The sequence below is a fragment of the Amphibalanus amphitrite genome, unplaced genomic scaffold (assembly GCF_019059575.1).
Source record: "Amphibalanus amphitrite isolate SeventyFive unplaced genomic scaffold, NRLGWU_Aamphi_draft 000870F_arrow, whole genome shotgun sequence".
NCBI classification, from domain to species: Eukaryota; Metazoa; Arthropoda; class Thecostraca; order Balanomorpha; family Balanidae; genus Amphibalanus; species Amphibalanus amphitrite.
The window spans coordinates 201,837-213,216 of NW_024882364.1; the positions used below are offsets into that span (position 1 = coordinate 201,837).

General features: G+C 44.8%; 1 protein-coding gene across 1 annotated transcript in view; it reads right to left on the reverse strand.

The window, feature by feature from the left end:
* LOC122367445 (PAS domain-containing serine/threonine-protein kinase-like) overlaps positions 1 to 2,869 on the reverse strand; it is a 45,865-nt gene extending 42,996 nt beyond the window's left edge. Inside the window, exon 1 of the mRNA XM_043340517.1 lies at positions 2,734 to 2,869. The gene's annotated coding sequence lies outside the window, so the exon portion shown is untranslated. The remainder of the gene's footprint in view (positions 1 to 2,733) is intronic.
* Positions 2,870 to 11,380: the final 8,511 nt, after the last annotated feature.

Consider the following 11,380-nt stretch of genomic DNA (forward strand, 5'->3'; position numbering starts at 1 on the left):
CCCATTTTCAAATGAAGGGAACACATTTCTTCAACACCAAGAGGCCGCGGGGGTTGCAACCGGCTAGATAGATAGTGGTTTCTGAACCTCGCCGCAAACTTGGCTATCTCAAGTCAAACTCCATGTTAAAGGTGGGATAGTCCCTTTAATGAAATAGTGCTACGTGTTTCACGATTTTGAACGATTTGACGACAAAAGTACGCATCACTACTAAAGAACCGAGAACGTAGGGCGAAAGTGAGTAGGTAACCAAACATTCGTACGTAAAAGTGCATAAGAGATAAAGTGTACAATGACAAAAGTTTATTCCACTGAAAACCCAAACCTGACTTGACCTAACCTGACCTCTCAACCTATCTCAACCAAACCTAGCCCTATATAACGTCCCAACCTAGCCTTTAGTATCTGGCCCTCTACATTCTTTGTACTTACTTACGATGAACGTAAATTTTGAAGGCCCTTAGACCTGTGGGACTCTGACTTATCGAGATCCGTGACGATATCACCGCCTCGGTCGTGAGGCAGGCGATTATGCCCAAAAAAACATTTCGGATGCGTACTTTTGTCCTAAGTTACGTACTTTTGTCCTAAGTTACGCACATTACATTTGCCGTCGTTCCTTTGTCACACGAACATTTACGATCCCTAAGTAATTTATCCACAACCCCTCTAAAACACTGCAAAGAGTACGAACTAACGGGCATCCCACGTGATTGATGGGACCATCAGCACTGGTAGTCCGTTCTGACCACCACACACTCATTCAGATTAGACCCAAGAGCATACTGAATTACATGTCAAAGCTTCAGCAATGTTTTTTCTTTGATTTTCGTCATTATCTCGTCTGGTCTGTCACTAAGTCAATTCTGCACCGCACTTTACTGAATCCGCACCACACCGCACTAAATCCGCACCAGCCGAGCAAGACCGCACAGACAAGATCTCGTCGAAATTGCCATGCTTTGCAGACTGGGTACCTATCGCCATAGGTGGCGGAACGGGGAGGGCACCATGCCCCCTTTTGATTTGGGCATTTTAACATTAGCCCTATGGGCGCTGCATGGAAAGAATGGGACTAAAAGTTGGCAGTGCCCCCTAAATTGAAGGTGTTCTGCCGCTACTGCCTATCGCATGGTGCCAAAGGAAGGTGTGGGAGTGGGACATTAGCCAGGCTCAGGCATTAACTATTAACTAGGTTGAGATATTAAGTAAGTACTTGTTTGCTTAAAGGTAGTGTGCCACCTTTGAAAGATTTCCCGTTTTATTTTTCCTAGGATAAGAAGCTTCTGTTTTTACCTAATATCGCAAAAAAAAATCAAAAATTGGCCTGGAATAGTGCCTTTTTCGCCTAAAAGTTTATCGGTTTTTAGATATGTATAACAACTGTAGTGGGCTCACCTGCAAACAGGCGTCGGGCAACAATCGCGAATGCGGCGCACTTGTGACAATAAGCAAAGGTCATTATAGTGTTACGACCATACGACGTACGGGAATGAGTTATCAGCTGTCTAATCGTAGACAACACAATGTCGAGCCTTAAACTGTAAGCCTATATTGGTATTGTTTCTTAAATTTGGCTGTCGAACATTAATTTGTGGTTTGAAATATGATTTTATGTAAAATAATTGATATGAAACAGCCGTCTCTTAAGTTATGACCCCATTACACCACACGCAAGTGGCAGAAATGACAATGATCAGCTGACGGATTTTTCTTGGCCGAAGACAGAGCCCGCGGCCCGACGCACCACGCGTATTTGGAAATTCCGACCTCGACGAGCATCAGAAGCCACCTAACAGGCGTGTTCGAAACCGCAGGAGATGATGATGAACGGGTTTATCGAAACTTGATTGGATGAGCCTATCGGTAATAGCGATTTTAGTGTGTGCATTTATTGTTCATAGTGGTGTGAAATGTGGTTGGGGTACGACCGACAACCCGTCGGGGCGAATTTCGCACTGGGGTACTCAAAATTTGAAGAATTTAAGACGTTTCCATAAGTTTTGAAGGTATGGATAAGTTCTAAAAATCCGGTTCTCCTTATCCGGGTCATTAACTCCATATGGTCCAGGAAAGCTGGCACACTACCTTTAAGTTTTGGCTGGACTATGAGAACTTAAATCATTTTTAATTGAACTTAAAGGAACTATCCCACCTTCTAAAATGTTGTTAAAACCAGTTAAATTGTGCCCGACTTTATAGATTGGATGACCAGGAACACGGTTCTGGCATTTATTTTTCATTAAACATCTTAGGCTTCCCATATTCCAAACACAAAATTTCAAATATGTGACGTCACAGCCCAAAATTACCTCCTACCCCAGGCCACATTACTGTCATAAAGCTGATTCTTTTACTCTGTAGGCACCACAACAAAGTTCAGACCAAGTTTTAAGCAATTTTTCAACGAACAAACCCATTTAAATCAGAATGACTAAACAAGGTGACGTCACACTAACGGTCGCTCCATGTTGAAGATAGGGCCTTGCGCAAGGCCCATTTTCAAATGAAGGGAACAAATTTCTTCAACACCAAGAGGCTGCGGGGGTTGCAACCGGCTAGATAGATAGTGGTTTCTGAACCTCGCCGCAAACTTGGCTATCTCAAGTCAAACTCCATGTTAAAGGTGGGATAGTCCCTTTAAATAACCTATAACGCAACTAAGGCATTTGCGGCGCAGGTAGAAGGGTACATTCGGTACATTTATCAAATAATAACGTAAATATGACTTGCCTTGAGGCCTGCAGTATATCACGATTGATGTATATTTATGCTGCAGGAGTAGTACCACACACAATGCCTTGCAAAATAAGCTTAATAAATTATAACCTGAAAATTACATACACACCACTTCTTTTGAACAGGCGCCATATCGCATTTTTTACACAGCACAAAAAGCGCTGCAGCTAGGGAAAATTATTCAGAAGTTCTTCAAAACAGAGAATAGGCCTATAAAAGTCTCAAAGATATCGCCGATTTCACATTCCTCTCGCTACAGGTCGATTTAATTTCATGTTATCAAGAATGACCGATGATCACATTATAGTTTTCTACAGGTGACTTTATAATAATTATGGTCAGGTCAAAGGTGAGGTCACCGAGCATGAGATTTCCCGTCTAATTTCCGCTATTTTGACGATTTATTTTGACGGTGATAACCCAAGGAGTGCGTGAGCCGGCCCAAAATACAAAAATAGCTGCAGTGCTGCACAGGGTATATGTGCTGCAAAACGTGTAGGTTGTATTTGGGCAATTTATTTTGATGTGATTTTGATTTAGGTTGTTATCACGGCGGTTGTTCTCCGGGCTGGACAGTCAACTATTCATGCGGGCTGCTTCGCTCCCTTGGAGCGACTCCGCCGCTCCCGAGGCTCCCGAGGGAGCGCACCCCCTGCGCACCCCGTAGCCGGGTTGGGGTGCAGTGAGTACCTTGGGGCTGGTCGGCCCAAAATTCTTACAGATATCGGCCTGTCTTTCGGGACGGGCTCAGTCCCGGTGACAACAAACAAACATTTAAACAGCCGCGATCACATATACGCGCACGCGCACACACACATGGACGCACAAATGGCCATACACCCATGCGAACGGGGACGATCCACCGCCGGTGCGGGGTGCCGCACAGACCCTGTGCTCCCTGGCACGGCGTTCACACACAGCACCCCGCCGGCTCCTTCAGCAGACAGCAATCAGCGCTGACCACAGACCACTTGGTCGCATAGGTCCTTGTTGAGGTAGAAAAATATGTAGCCGTTTTTCTGGTGTTTCTCGCCCAGACCTCCCGATGCGTCGGCCGGCGCCCCCTCCCCCAGGGCAGCGACCTCATGATGGCTTCCTGGGCCTCGCACTTCGCCAGGGTATATTGAGTGCACTTCGCAGTCTTCGTTCTCGCGGGTCCGCGCCGGTTTGGGCTCGCAGGGAGTGTTCAAAGTTGACCCCCTCCCCCCCCCCCCCCCCCCAGCAGGGCGCGGGTCAAGGCGCGGGTTAACCCGCGCCCCACTGGGGGGGGGGGCTATTCATAGCCCCCTCCCGTTTTTCTGCAATAATTTCCAAACCGCTTGACGTATCGACGCCAAACTTTCAGTACCTTCGGCTGCATCAATTTGACACCTTGTATCAAAATTTGAACTTCGTAGCTACCATAGGTCGGCCGGAAATGACGTCAGAGTGACGTCATGTTCGGCCGATTTCGACGCAAAACATTGAACCACGGCAATCGCTCCCAAGGGCTCAGTTTTTAAGCTAGATCCAATTTCTTTGCATGAGAGGACTCAGAATAGACTGCGCTATCAAACTGCTATCTCGGATTTTCGAAATTTTGAAAATTTCGAATTTTTTATAATAAAATTCAAAGTTTTTATTTTTACATTTTTTCAAAAAGTTTTTGACTTTTCGAAAAAAAAACGGAATATATGTGATAGAACGCGTTATTATGACTAATTCTAGCAAGTTTTAGCTAAATATCTTCAAAAATAGCCAAGTTATACGCATTATTGCAAAAAATTCACAATTATTAATTTTTCAAATCAATTTTTCAGCACGTATTTGACATCGTACGCCTATAAATAGCACCATCGTGTTCCTGAGCTCAAACTGCGTTACTGCATCCAATAGACACATTTTCTGTTGAAAAATTATAACTTCAAAATTTGACCTTTTTTGACCTGAAAGTGACCTGACCTAAGCTAAATTCGACACAAAATGACCTCGAATGACACAGACGACATCAAATGCGAAATCTTTGGCCTAAATGGACCATAAATCATGTGTCACGTGACCGACGCATGATATAATATTTTCGTGACCTGTGATGACCTGACCTTGACCTGAAAATCAAAGTACAAGTTTGGTACCCTCAGGGTATCTAGAGCATCTGTTCACGAGTGTGTGAACCAAAAATGAGCCTGATCTGATTTGTAAGACGGCGGCCAGAGCCCAAAACGTGAACAAGCCAAAATGGTAATAATTTTTACTTTGACCTAACCTGTGATGTCATCGGTGACCTCGAGGTCAATGAAATTAGGTTTCGTTCGAGTTTTTCCGGGGCTATCAGACGCCGTTTGAATTTTGACGATCGGCCCAGTAGTTTCGGAGTTAGGAGGGGGGGCTATGAATAGCCCCCCCCCCCCCCTCAGTAGGGCGTGTTATACGCAGACCCCAGTGGGGCGCGGGTTAAGACTAGCAATTAGCATTCGAATGCTGCACATCCGCTTCTTTTTACGACCATCCGTTTGAAAATTAGACAAGGAACGGAATCAGCCCTCCAGCCCTCCCCAGCGACCCCAGTGTCCGGTTGAAAATTCCAGGCGGGGCGCGAAACGGAAAGTTTGAGAAGCCTCTGTGCATGCGAGATGCTTGACAAAAATCGGCGCCCGGGTGGGGAGGTGACAGTGACCGGGTGCCTCTTGGGAGGCAGAGCTTTGGCCTTTGCATATTGCGAAGAGCAAGTACAAAACGGTGCACTGAACCGTGTCTAATGCGAAATTTCATCAGTGTCCTCGTTTAAAACTTCATTGGCCTCGTTTTCTCGATTTCTTTCTCCGTTTCTCTCTTTCTTCTTTCCTCTGTCAATCACTTTCTCATTAACCCGCGCCGTACTGGTGGTCTGAGTTTTCCGTGGGTGCTGGGAGGGTTGCTGCTGGGTTGACGACTGACGTTTACACGCCCCACCCTCCCCCTGTCAAACTCGGCTCCTGGGCCACTTAACGACACACGGTAAGCGGCATTCGAAATAGCGTTAAAATTAAGACGGAAATCCTTCCGTCATTTCTTAGGTCAAATCACCAGAGGTCATCAAAAGGTAAAATTGTGCCTATTTCAACATTTTTCGAAACATCCGACGGTTAACTTGGTAACCAATAGAGCTACAGCACCGCAGAAAAGCGCATTCGATAGCTCTTTCACAGGTCTTTCTGGTTATGGCTTTCGGATTTGACCTCGGGTCACCGGTTTAGCCTCCAGGGGGCAAAAAAGAATAGCCGTTTTCACGAAAAAATGTTTTTCGATGATAACTTTTGACTCGAGAGAGTCACATTACTTTTGCCAGCATCGTGTTCCTCTCGTCGAGACACGTCGAATGCATTTATAATTTGACCTTGAAAGGTCAATTGGAAAATGTGACCTCAGGTCAAGGTCCTGACTTCACCGGAAAAGGTCATGTTGCATATCAGTCGATCCGCATCGTCGAGCTGTACACATCTGACGTGTTTTCACCGCTCTAGCATATCTCTATTAAAAGTTTTAGTAAAAAACTACTGGTGACCTTTCATGACCTGAGATGACCTCAGAGACACACAGAGGGTGCAATTTTCCGATTCAGTGTGCCATATTTAGTGTGCCGATGTTTTAGATTGTTTAGAACATTTGTCCAAAAGAAGCTCGTTTCAATTTTCTCCCATTGACTTATAATGAAGAGGTCGCAAAATTGACTGATTGATCTTAGGTCACAGATATCAAAATTCTGAGACGTGCTCGGCTCGTTAATTCGTTAAAATAAATATAACTCGGCTTTATCGGACAGTTTCGTGGTCTTTATTGCCACTGCTTCAGCGAAATGCATTGTCACATTTGTCACATTTTCACAAAATTTCAAAATTGGCGATGGGAAGTACACATGCGCCATAAAAATCGCTACCTCTTGTAGGTGATCCAAAGACACAATAACAAAGACACAATTATAAGACAATACCAGAGACACAATCAGGATTATATATACAAAAGCGTGCCTTGTTATTCGCAGCTACGTATAGCAGACGTACAACTACCTTCACACTAGTACAAATGTCGTAAATTGTCGATTCGGTCGTAATAAGTAGTGGGCAAATTTGATAACAATCGAACAACATAAATCATCATGTTACATACAGACGCACACGGATATCGAGCGAAGCCTAAACATAATTGTCAGTCCATGTAGTGCTAGCTAGTAGTGGTGATCAGCGAGTGTAATTTTTCACCTGCTTTTTGTGTTTAATCCCCCCTCCCTTTTGTGTGTGCCGAGGAGACCAACCCATCTTTGTTCCCTTATCCTACGGTATGTGACCCACCCTTCCCATACCTTTTCTAGCCCTACAAATTTAGCGTTGGAAAGATCGTGTCCTCCCCCGTTGAAGTGAGCTGCTACGTCCATATCGTTCCTCTGACATCTGATAGTTGACAAATGGTTTTGAAGTCTCTGGTATAATACACCTCCCGTTTCTCCTACATATATCACACAATCACACACCTCACAGAAAACACCATATACTACGTTCCTAGATCTGCAACCTATCGACTTGTCATATGTGCATGTGTGTGTGCCCCCTGGTCCTTTGATACGTTCCTCTTGTTTGTACATTACTTTACATATTACACAGTTTTTGCCACAGTCTCCCCGGCCTTTCACATCATCTTGTATCAATTTTTTTGTCTTTTTGTGTACTAATATATCCTTGAGATTCGTCCCTCTTTTGTAGGATACAAACATGTCAGCATCAAACACATTTTTTAGCCTTTCAGACCTACACAGAAGACGTTTTTTGTCCCGCAGTATTTTCCCTATGTTCGGTAAGTGACTAGAATACGTAACTATTAGGGGTACCCCTCGCCTACCTTTTTTGGTATTAGTCTCTAGCAACGATCCTCTATCCATGTTTTCTACCCTATTTACTCCATTTTCAACTAATCTCACTGGATACCCTCTGCTTACTAGGTTTTCACGTATCTCCTGAGTCTGCCTTCTGTAACTTGAATTTGAAGCACATATCCTTTTTGCTCTCATAGCTAAGCTCGAAGGGATTGATGATTTTACATGCAGAGGGTGGTCTGAGGAAAAGTGGAGGTAGGCCTTAGAGTCTGTAGGCTTACTGTACACATCTGTGGAGAGACCACCGTCCTTAATGCTCACTCGCACATCCAAAAAATCAATAGATTGCGATGAAAGTCTGAGATCCACGCTAATCTTCTCGTGTATATTGTTCGCCTGTCTGTGGAAATCTCTTAAACTATCCTCTCCGTGAAGCCAGATCCCGAAAATGTCATCTATATAGCGCAAATAAATAAAGGGTTGAAGTTCTGAGCTTGATAACAGCATGCTTTCCCAGTGGCCAAGGTAAGTACATGCATAGTTTTTGCCTAGTTTGGACCCTATCGCTGTTCCGTCAACTTGCAAGAAATGTTTGGAGCTACCTATGCTAAAGTTGTTGTTATCAAGAACTAGTTCAATCATTTCTACTTACTTCTTTCGTTGGAATGCCTGGATCGAGTCGTGAGTCTAAAGCTTTCCTGCAAGCTTCTATACCCTCCGTTCTTGGAACACTGGGATATAGTTTGCTGACGTCCATGCAGAAAAGTAAGGGCTGATGTCCTGTGGTAACGGGCGTTTTGATATCCTTAATTTTATTGATGAAATCTGTACTGTCCCTCACAAAGGAAGGTTGGCTCATGACATGCTCATTTAGTTCTTTTTCTGCTAGTTCAGCGATACCTGCCGTAGCGTGACCCCGCCCGCTTATTATAGCACGCATGGGATGTCCTTCTTTGTGCAATTTTGGGTTTCCTTGGAGATACCCAGGTCTAGGACGTGTCGGAACCAAATATTTATGTAAATATTTACCTATGTAGCCTTTTTTCAACAGTTGGTCTGCTAACACTTTGACTTTCTTGTATATCACTTGGGTCTGGTCCGTGTCGGTTGATTTGTAGGTACACGAATCATCTACTTCTCCCTGGAGGCGATCTAGGTAATCCCTGGCATTCAGTACGACTATGCCCGATCCCTTGTCTGCCGGCCTTATCACTATACTGTTATCGTTTAGCAAATCCGTAAGGGCCTTTTCTTCTCCCTTGCTTAGGTTACTACTCCTCTTACTGCCAATCCCATCCAGGACACTCTTAGTCACCTCTTCTATGTATAAATCGAGCCAAGGGTCCCTCCCTTTCTCAGGTGTCCAGTTTGACTTTTTATACATAAAATCGTGTTCTGTGGTGTACCCTCCACCTGTGTTCGCTGCACCCTGCAGACTAGTCTCATCCCTACTGTGAGGGTTATTAGACCAAAATTCTTTTAATCTAACTAGACGTTCCCATTCTTTAAGCTCTGAAACCAGATGCGTGAAGCGCTGTTTTTTCGTTGGCACAAACCCTAAGCCTTTACTAAGCAACGACAGCTGATCAGGTGACAGAACTTTATCTGACAAGTTAACCACTTTTACATTTCTTTCACCTGGTTTCGCATTGGATGGCCTAGTCCCAGTCGCCATGCCCTTAGGCCCCTTATCCCCCTGTGTATCATCAGTGGAGGTACTATAAGTGTCCTGTGGTCCTATGTCTGCCTGTGAAGCATGTCCTTTATTAGTGTCTGGCTGGTAGGTCTGCCCACTGGCAGCGGGATGACCGGTGCTGCTTGTACTGCTTCTCAAGCTGTGACCGCCAGCGCCTACCCCATCCTGTGCTCCATCGGCAGCTAGCTCAGCACCGTCGGTTACTCCCGTCATAAAATCCCCTTGAGCGACGGGCTCAACATACATAGTCGCTCGTTCGGAATGTTTCTGGTGCCGTTGCTTTGCCCGGAGTGCATCAAGTTTACCCTGCTTAGTCCGCTGAAGGCGGGTTGTTAACCTATGTTTATCACGACTCAGCTGGATTGAGAGTTGGTCCAGCTTCTCCTTTGTCAAGCTGGACTCCAGCTCACGCCAGCCCCTCTCGAAGTCCAGTGTGAGAGCCTCCAGTTTCTTGCTGGCCAGCTGGTGGCACGTTTTGACGAGTGTTTTCGATGCTTGATTGATGACCTCGGTTGTAGCTTGCTTGTCCGCGTAGTGGCTGGACCACTTAAGCTGAAAGCCCTTGGGTATCAGCTGCTCCTTGTTGCACGTCGACAGAAATTCCTTGTGGGACTTGGCTGCGGAAATCTTGTTCGCGAGGTTCCGTAGCCTGCTCGCAGACATCTGTGGTACCACGGGTGGATCCGTCGCCGGGAGCGTAGTCGGTTCCTTCGTTGAAGGATCGTGGTGTTCGTTTTCAGTCAGAGTGGTTGTCTTCACTTTTCTTTGTTCCGATGGATCGTTGGCCATATTCCGAATCTGGATAGATCTCCGATATCCTGTGTCTTCATCTTGGATGATTGGAATAACTCCTGCTGCTGGCGTCTCGTTGCGTCTCATACATAGGGAACATACTTAGTATACTTACCGAACATAGGGAAAATACTGCGGGACAAAAAACGTCTTCTGTGTAGGTCTGAAAGGCTAAAAAATGTGTTTGATGCTGACATGTTTGTATCCTACAAAAGAGGGACGAATCTCAAGGATATATTAGTACACAAAAAGACAAAAAAATTGATACAAGATGATGTGAAAGGCCGGGGAGACTGTGGCAAAAACTGTGTAATATGTAAAGTAATGTACAAACAAGAGGAACGTATCAAAGGACCAGGGGGCACACACACATGCACATATGACAAGTCGATAGGTTGCAGATCTAGGAACGTAGTATATGGTGTTTTCTGTGAGGTGTGTGATTGTGTGATATATGTAGGAGAAACGGGAGGTGTATTATACCAGAGACTTCAAAACCATTTGTCAACTATCAGATGTCAGAGGAACGATATGGACGTAGCAGCTCACTTCAACGGGGGAGGACACGATCTTTCCAACGCTAAATTTGTAGGGCTAGAAAAGGTATGGAAAGGGTGGGTCACATACCGTAGGATAAGGGAACAAAGATGGGTTGGTCTCCTCGGCACACACAAAAGGGAGGGGGGATTAAACACAAAAAGCAGGTGAAAAATTACACTCGCTGATCACCACTACTAGCTAGCACTACATGGACTGACAATTATGTTTAGGCTTCGCTCGATATCCGTGTGCGTCTGTATGTAACATGATGATTTATGTTGTTCGATTGTTATCAAATTTGCCCACTACTTATTACGACCGAATCGACAATTTACGACATTTGTACTAGTGTGAAGGTAGTTGTACGTCTGCTATACGTAGCTGCGAATAACAAGGCACGCTTTTGTATATATAATCCTGATTGTGTCTCTGGTATTGTCTTATAATTGTGTCTTTGTTATTGTGTCTTTGGATCACCTACAAGAGGTAGCGATTTTTATGGCGCATGTGTACTTCCCATCGCCAATTTTGAAATTTTGTGAAAATGTGACAAATGTGACAATGCATTTCGCTGAAGCAGTGGCAATAAAGACCACGAAACTGTCCGATAAAGCCGAGTTATATTTATATAAAATTCTGAGATATACACCATACTGTTATTGTTACCAATCGCTCAGAGTCTCAAAGCGATCGTTTAGCCGGTGAAGCTACAACGAGCCTTAAACTTTTTTGAGGTAAGGTCACTTGACGTGACCTGGTGACCTGACCTTGAACGACCCGGGTCTGAA